Source organism: Hyla sarda, chromosome 2 (assembly GCF_029499605.1).
Source record: "Hyla sarda isolate aHylSar1 chromosome 2, aHylSar1.hap1, whole genome shotgun sequence".
NCBI classification, from domain to species: domain Eukaryota; kingdom Metazoa; phylum Chordata; class Amphibia; order Anura; family Hylidae; genus Hyla; species Hyla sarda.
Window position 1 is genome coordinate 95,029,687 of NC_079190.1, and position 7,633 is coordinate 95,037,319.

General features: G+C 43.0%; 1 long non-coding RNA gene across 1 annotated transcript; it reads right to left on the reverse strand.

Moving 5' to 3' along the window:
* Window positions 1-286: 286 nt before the first annotated feature.
* Window positions 287-6,998, reverse strand: LOC130358127 (uncharacterized). The gene is made up of 3 exons (XR_008889417.1): window positions 6,922-6,998; window positions 3,288-3,330; window positions 287-374 (listed from the first exon to the last, which is right to left on the reverse strand). It is a non-coding gene; the product is annotated as an uncharacterized LOC130358127 (long non-coding RNA).
* Window positions 6,999-7,633: the final 635 nt, after the last annotated feature.

Sequence of the window (7,633 nt, forward strand, 5' to 3'; positions counted from 1 at the left end):
AAATCCTCCCCAGCTCTGTCTCATGTGAGTGTTTTTACTTTATACCTCGTTCCTTGTTTTATGAAGTTAAGTACACCAATAATACTCAGTACGCTTCTAAGACACAAATTGATTTTTTTTTTTTTTTACTATAGTCCGTCCACAAGTTTGCAATAGTTACCCAGACACACCCCATATAGGCTTGTGTGTCAAACAAGCATCTCCCATATTTGCACTGGCCAGGAACAATAACCCTCACCTGACAGCGTTTTCAGGAATAGGTTTACTTATAGTATGTACATTATGTATTTGCTCAGTGTAGCTTCCAGCTCCGTCCCCTTACTTCTCTTTAGAAAGGCAGAAGAGAACATACCGGTTGCATCTGCTAGGAGTACCTGAATGAAGAAAACCCAGACAAAGGTAGGTAATAAGGCTATTTATATAATACCATCATATAGCTTTTCATAGGAGCCCATTCACACACATGACTGGCAGGGCAGCTTTCTTTTCTCTTAGAAGGATTCCGTTAAAGATGAGCATAGTGGACTTTTCAGAATTTTATATCACAGGGAGCACTGTTGACTATACCAGCCTTATATCTATATTTTGTATGTTACAGTAAAGGATAGGAGAAATGTAAGGTCAAGCCCTGTGGCAGTGTTTCCCAACCAGGGTGCCCCCAGCTGTTGCAAAACTACAACTCCCAGCATGCCCGGACAGCCAAAGGCATGCTGGGAGTTGTAGTTTTGCAACAGCTGGAGGCACCCTGGTTGGGAAACACTACTCTATGGGCTACCTGTCTGTCATGTTATGCTGAGAGTTGTAGTGCTCCACCCAGGGCCAGATTAAGGCTGCCTGGAAGACGGAGCACTTCATTATGATGCCCCGCCCCCCCCCCTGACAGTTCCCCCACCCGACAGTTCCCCCACATTAGGTGCAGTATAGTTCCCCCACATTAGGTTGGCAGTATAGTTTCCCCTTATTAGGTTGTAGTTCCCCCACATTAGGTGCAGTATAAGTCCCTGCATATTAGGTGTGCAGTACAGTTCCCCCAAATTAGGGGTACAGTACGGTTCCCTCACATTAGAGGTGCAGAACAGTTCCCCAACATAAGGGGTGCAGTACAGTTCCCCCACATAAGGGGTGCAGTACAGTTCCCCCACATTAGGGGTGGTGTACTGTTCCCCCACATTAGGGGTGCTGTACAGTTTTCCCACATTAGGGGTACAGTACAGTTCCCCCACATTAGGTGCAGTAAAGTTCCCCCACATTAGTTGCAGTACAGTTCCCCCACATTAGGTGCAGTATAGTTCCCCCACATTAGGTGCAGTACAGTTCCCCACATTAGGTGCAGTGAGGTCCATGCGTGCGCTACCTCCCGGTTTTTAAAGTTAATTCGGCGAGAGGTAACAGGGACATCCTTGTGTCCTGAAAAGATTTTTCGGGACACAGGGATGTCCTGAATGTGACGGGAGCCCCCTGTGGGCATGGAGCCCGGAGCAGGTGCTCCATGAGCGCCAATGATGATCCGGCCCTGGCTCCACTAGGTGCTGACACACAGGCTACTCAATGTTATCTTGTTTCTAGCAGCATTTGATATTAAAGGCGTTTTCACATTTCATAAAGTAATGGCATGTTGTTAGGATGTGCCGCAACTTTGTGACTGGCAGTGCTCTGGCATCTGGGAGAATAAAGGGGTAATATGCTGGTGTAACGCTGCACCCCCTCATGGTTCCTCTGTACATCGCCTCCTGGACAACTGGACTCTTTTCCAGCTCCTTGGCGGTTTTGCAAAATCGCAGCATGTTGAGCCTATGGACGTTTTTTCCCTGAAATTGTGGCATGTGGGTTTTAACGTTGGCGTTTTTGCAGGCGGATTTTATTCTTTTTTGGACTTTAGCGATCCAAAAAAGTGATGGAGATACCTTTTTTAATAAAATTTCGTAGGGTACTTATAAAAAAATATATAATAAAAAAAGTGATGGAAAAAATAGTTTAACCAAATGTATCTTTTTTATAGCTAAATTTTCATTCATTTTTAAACAGGGCTCAATTTATGTGGGCAGGCAGGGCACTAAAAATATACCCGACAATAATAAAAATGTAGTGTGTGTGTGTGTGTTTTTCACTTTTTATTATTTATTTTTTAGGTATTACTAATACATGGGAGTAGAAGTACCTGTACTAATTGACAGATCGCCCCGGGTCTAGATGCGGCTGGCCGCTCTTCTTTGGTCCCCTGCACTGACGTATATATACACCTATTCATATTTCCCGCAGAGAGCTGTGATTGGCTAGATGGTTCCAGCCAATCACAACTCTCTGACACGCTGTGATCTGTCCTTAACTGCAGGTACTACTGCTCACAAAATGGAGCACACCTGTAGTACCTGCATTAATAGACAGATTGCAACAGGTGTCAGAAGTTACACTCGCTGCGATCTGTCTATTAATGCAGGTAGTACAGCTCCTAGCATAGAGCAGAGAGTGATCCATGTTGGGAGTAGTAGTACCTGCAGATAAGGAAAGATCACAGCAGGTGTCACTCCAGACACCCGAAGCAATCATCCTATCTTTTGCGGAGATGCGGAGCATCTTTCTCCTGCGCTCGCATCACTACACTATACTCCGGCCGGCCAGTAATAGGAATAGAACATCACTCCCTTTGAGTGCTGTGATTGGCAGCAACCATCCGGCCAATCCCCATTCTGGGCGGAAAATATGAATGAGTGATGTGAATTTCTATTCACATCACTGGCCGGCCGCAGTATAGAGCAGAGATGCGAGTGCTGTATAGAGCCGCTCCGCATCTCTGCTATATTATGGACGATCGCATAGGGCGATATGTCTATTAGTACAGGTACTACTACTCCCATCATGGAACAGTCTGTTCCATGCAGGGAGTAGTAGTACTAACTAAAAAAAATGTAAAAATAGAGAAAAAAAAAGTGAAACACACCCACACTTTATTAAAAATTAATTAACATTTTGTTGTAAAAAAATTACAATTTCATTAAAGACATTTTTTTTACCAATTCAAAGGGGCCAAAAATGCAATTTCCACTCAAAGGCAAAAAACACAAGAAAAAAAAACACCAAACACAGGGAAATGCTGTGGCATTTTTTCTGGTGTTTTCTTCTTGCATTTTTTTGGGCCACAAAAAAACAAAAACAAGCAGAAACTTAGCCTTATACCTGTAGTTGTTGCAAACATTTAAAAGGACTAAAATCAGCTAATCCAGGCTAAAATCTTTTTTTCATCAATAAGCCCAGAATGCCAGAACTTAAAAACATAGACATGGACTTACCCGAGCCCTTTGCACTTCAGTAACCAGGAACTACCTACAGTATCTATAAGGGGGAGGAAAAGGGTTAACCAGTGAACTATTAAAAAAAAACCTTGTAACTAATAGGTGCCCTCCTTACAAAAGAGTTATGTCAGTGTTGATGCAGTGAATTAGGCTGGGTCCATAGTGCATGCCGATGTATACCACAGTCAGGACCGGGTCCAAAAATAGGCCCGGGCATTTTAGAATAAGCAGACCATTGTGGTCATGAGTCTGGTTATGCCAATAGTTATGTGGATTATCTGGTTATGTTAAGCATAGTTGGGTATAATAGGTTAAATAACGTAAAAAATATAGATATTATATACATTAGGCGAGTGTCAAATGGTGTATTTTACACAGATTTCATTGAAAAAAATGCATCCACAAAATTGTAAAAATATTGTGTCCGTATTTTCAACATTAGTGGAGGTTAGCTTAAACAGTTAACCTAATTTGTGGGAGGAGTCTGGTCTTTATATACCCACCTGATCCACACAGGTGCTGTTGGCAGCATGCAAGATGTCTTTGCACCGGATGCTGTGGTCTTGGTGGGAGGTTTGATTGCATACATTGCAGAGAGGCACTGTTCGCTAGCCTAACTATGATGCAGGGAATACAATAATGTGTCACGGTACCTTTTATGCTGCAGGCTGTGAAGTAGCTACATCTTGTTCCTTCAATATGCAGTTAACATGCATTAAGCACATGTAGCTGTGCAGGCTCCAGCCTTGGCCTGCTGGCCGTGAGGTAATTTGCATATTTCAGCCTAAGGTTAACTCTTTCCTGCCTCAATCTCTTAGTCTGCAAAGATCACTCGTAGTAAGTCTCTATGAAGTCAGGAAGTCACAGCTGTGGCTTATACATATAATTGACTGCAGCAGGAGGATGTGTTTGGGCTGACAGAGCAGCACAGGCTGCTAAATCTCCAGGTTTAACCCTCTCAGCGTTGGGTTCCATATTTCTGCGTTATGTGTTATGTGTTTTGACTGTGTTCTTACATTTACGAGATTACCTTTTCCTTCATATGTGACCTGGTCTAATCCAGTTTTATGCTCATAACCACTCTCCGTACTGTCCCCTTGCTGGAGACTCTTCTGCTGTGTCCCCGCATTTGTACGCTCTTTCATGTTGCAGCCCAGGACCAAGCTCTATCTCAGATAACATGTCATCCATTATACGCCATGTGTATAGCCTCTAGGCTGTATTTGTGAGAGGGGCGGTAGTATCTCCACCCCCGACACGTCTAGGCGGGGCGTGAAAGGTTTGGGGGTGGAGCAGGGGTATATAATGCCCCTGCTTCCTACGGGACAGGTGTTTGTGACGTTTGCGGACTGCGTTCTCGATGCTTGCAGAAGTTGCCAGGTCGGCAGGGAGTACAGGTTTCAAATTTCCTGCCATTATTTGAAGCTCCAACAGTCTCCTGCTACCGAAGCTGCGCTGTTCCGGCGGTGGTAATGTATAGGGGGATTGCTGGCATAATAGGTATGGCATGGGGGACAGGGTTCCAGGAGGCAGAGGCCACTCACAGTGTCTGTCAGCCATGGCCCCACGGCATCAGCGTCTGCCACATCGTGGGGAACTACGAGCGGATCACTGTCTGGCTGCGGTGTTTCCATCTGAGGCAGCATGGTGTTACGAGGCAGTGTCATACTGCCACCACCGCGCTCAAGGTTTTGTGAGTATGAGCTTTCCGTCCTCGGTTGTTGGCATTTGTCAACCTCTGTGCACGGGGGAGATAGTGCTGCCTGCGGGTACATAATGCGGCTAGGCCGTATGTGATAAACTATGCTGTATAAGCCTCTTGTGTCAGGCTGCTAATTCAGAGAGCACAGCGCACAACGTACATGTCTGAGCAACCTCTCTCTAATTTGTGTGTTCCGTTGTTATATTAGCGTGTCAAATGTTACATTTTAGGGTCTCTTCATAAACTTGTGCATATCATGTGGCAATATTTGAGTTGCGTTCTGGGATTCTGCACGGTGCATGTGGTATAATTGTTCCGTTTATTTTTATTGCGTAAAAAAAAAAAAAGAGGGAGTTTGTATCAGCACGGTTCTGCGTTCTATTTGCCATACGGATTTCACATACGGATGATTGCCATGTATGTTCGGTTATAGCATCCTACATTTGTAGTAGTTGTACAGTGCATGCCTCGTGGCTTCCATGCGGTGCATGCACTCTCTGGTCATTGGTATCATGTTTTTTCGCTTATAGCGTCTAATATGCTGACAGCATTTATGTGGTATAGCTGTTGTAGCTTATATGCCATGTACACTCACAATCAATACTATAATCAAACAATACTGTTTATACGCCCATGGCATTTATATTGAGCGTACGCTCATGGCAGTTATACTGTTCATACACTCATGGCATTTATACTATTTACACGCTGACAATATTTATACTGATCATACGCTTTATACGGTTCATACGCTCTGAGTACTTTTGATATAGTACTGTTCATATGCTCATGGCATTGATCATTCATACACGCATGGCATTATATTATTCACACACCCATGGCATTTATACTATTCATATGCTGTGGCTTTATACTGTTCACATGCTCGTGGTTTATACTTTCACACGCTCATGGCTCTTATACTATTCATACGCTCAGGGCATTCATACTATTCATATGCTCATAGTTTTTACACTGTTCATATGCTCATAGTATTCATGCTGTTCATACGCTCATGGCAGTTATACTATTCATACGCTTGTGGTATTTATACTGTTCATATAACCATAACAGTTATACTACACTCATGGCCTCTATACTGGTCACACGCTCATGAATTTATCTACTTTAATGGCATTTATACTCTTCACACACTCTTGGCATTTATAATTTTCATAAGCTCATTCACACGCTCATGGCATGCATACTGTCATCCGCTCGTGGCATTTATATTGTTCATACGTTCATGGCACTTGTGCTGTTCATACGCTTATGGTAGTCATACTGTCATACGTTCATGACATTTATTCGGTTTTACACTAATAGCATTCATACTGTTTATATGAGCATGGTTTCAAACTGTCCATACGCTCCCGTTGGCTATGCATTCATTGCATGCGTGCGGTACGGGCACTCATGGTGTTTTGTGCTGCACGTGCGCTTGTGCGTTAAGTGCAGGCACTCAGGGGATTTATAATGCGCATGGCATTATACAGTTTGATACGCTTATAGTGTTGCAGTTGTTTTCCCATCATACCTGACACATCGGCAAGGGGTTGCACTGCATAGTTGTTATTACTGACAAGCATTCAGAGCACAGCGTCACGACAAGTGGATGGTTTATACCCCTCATATCTGCCACATCTGCAGGGGGATACATTGCTTAGTTGTTGTTACGGACACGCCTTCAGTACGACAATCACCACGACCCATAGGCGGTTGTATAACCATTATGCCTACCACGTCTGCAGGGGCATACTTTGCATAGTTGTTTTTACTTACACGTTTTCAGGGTCAACATCCTGACATATAGGCGGTTTTATAGCCATTATACCTGCCATGTTGCAGGATGGATACACTGCATAGTTGTTGTTACTGACACATCTTCAGACTAACAATATCAAAACACATAGGCGATTGTGTACCTACCATACCCGCCATGTCTGCAGGGGTATACACTGCGAAGTTGTTGTTACCAACTCGTATTCAGAGCAACAACATCCCAACTGTTAACTGGAGCATTTTGTCTGTTATCTTGCGTTCATATGACGTAGGTTATGCTTGACCATCAATTCATGCTTTACCTAACTGAGGTAGTTTTGCCCCTTTTCTTTAGCATTCCCTTCACGGCCTCCCAGGCACACCCCAGGCCTAGTTATTCATGCAAGTGGTACTTTACTCACGGTACATGTAACCCGACCACAAATGTGTGTTATGTAAGTTTATGGGAAAATAGTTGCTTATGCACACACATGATGTAAAAAAAAAAAAAAGACATGACATATTTTTTTTTTACAGCCGTGTAAAATTTAAGAAGTGACATGTCACTGATGCAAAAAAAAAATACATCCACTTTTATTTAGTTTTTTTCTTTTGAAAAGGTTTTATTAACCCCTTAAGGACACAGCTCATTTTCACCTTAAGGACGCAGGCCTTTTTTGCAAATCTGACCACTGTCACTTTAAACATTAATAACTCTGGGATGCTTTTACTTATCATTCTGATTCAAAGATTGTTTTTTCGTGACATATTCTACTTTAACACAGTGCTAAAATTTTGTGGTAACTTGCATCCTTTCTTGGGGAAAAATCCCAAAATTTTATGAAAAAAATGAAAATTTTGCATTTTTCTAACTTTGAAG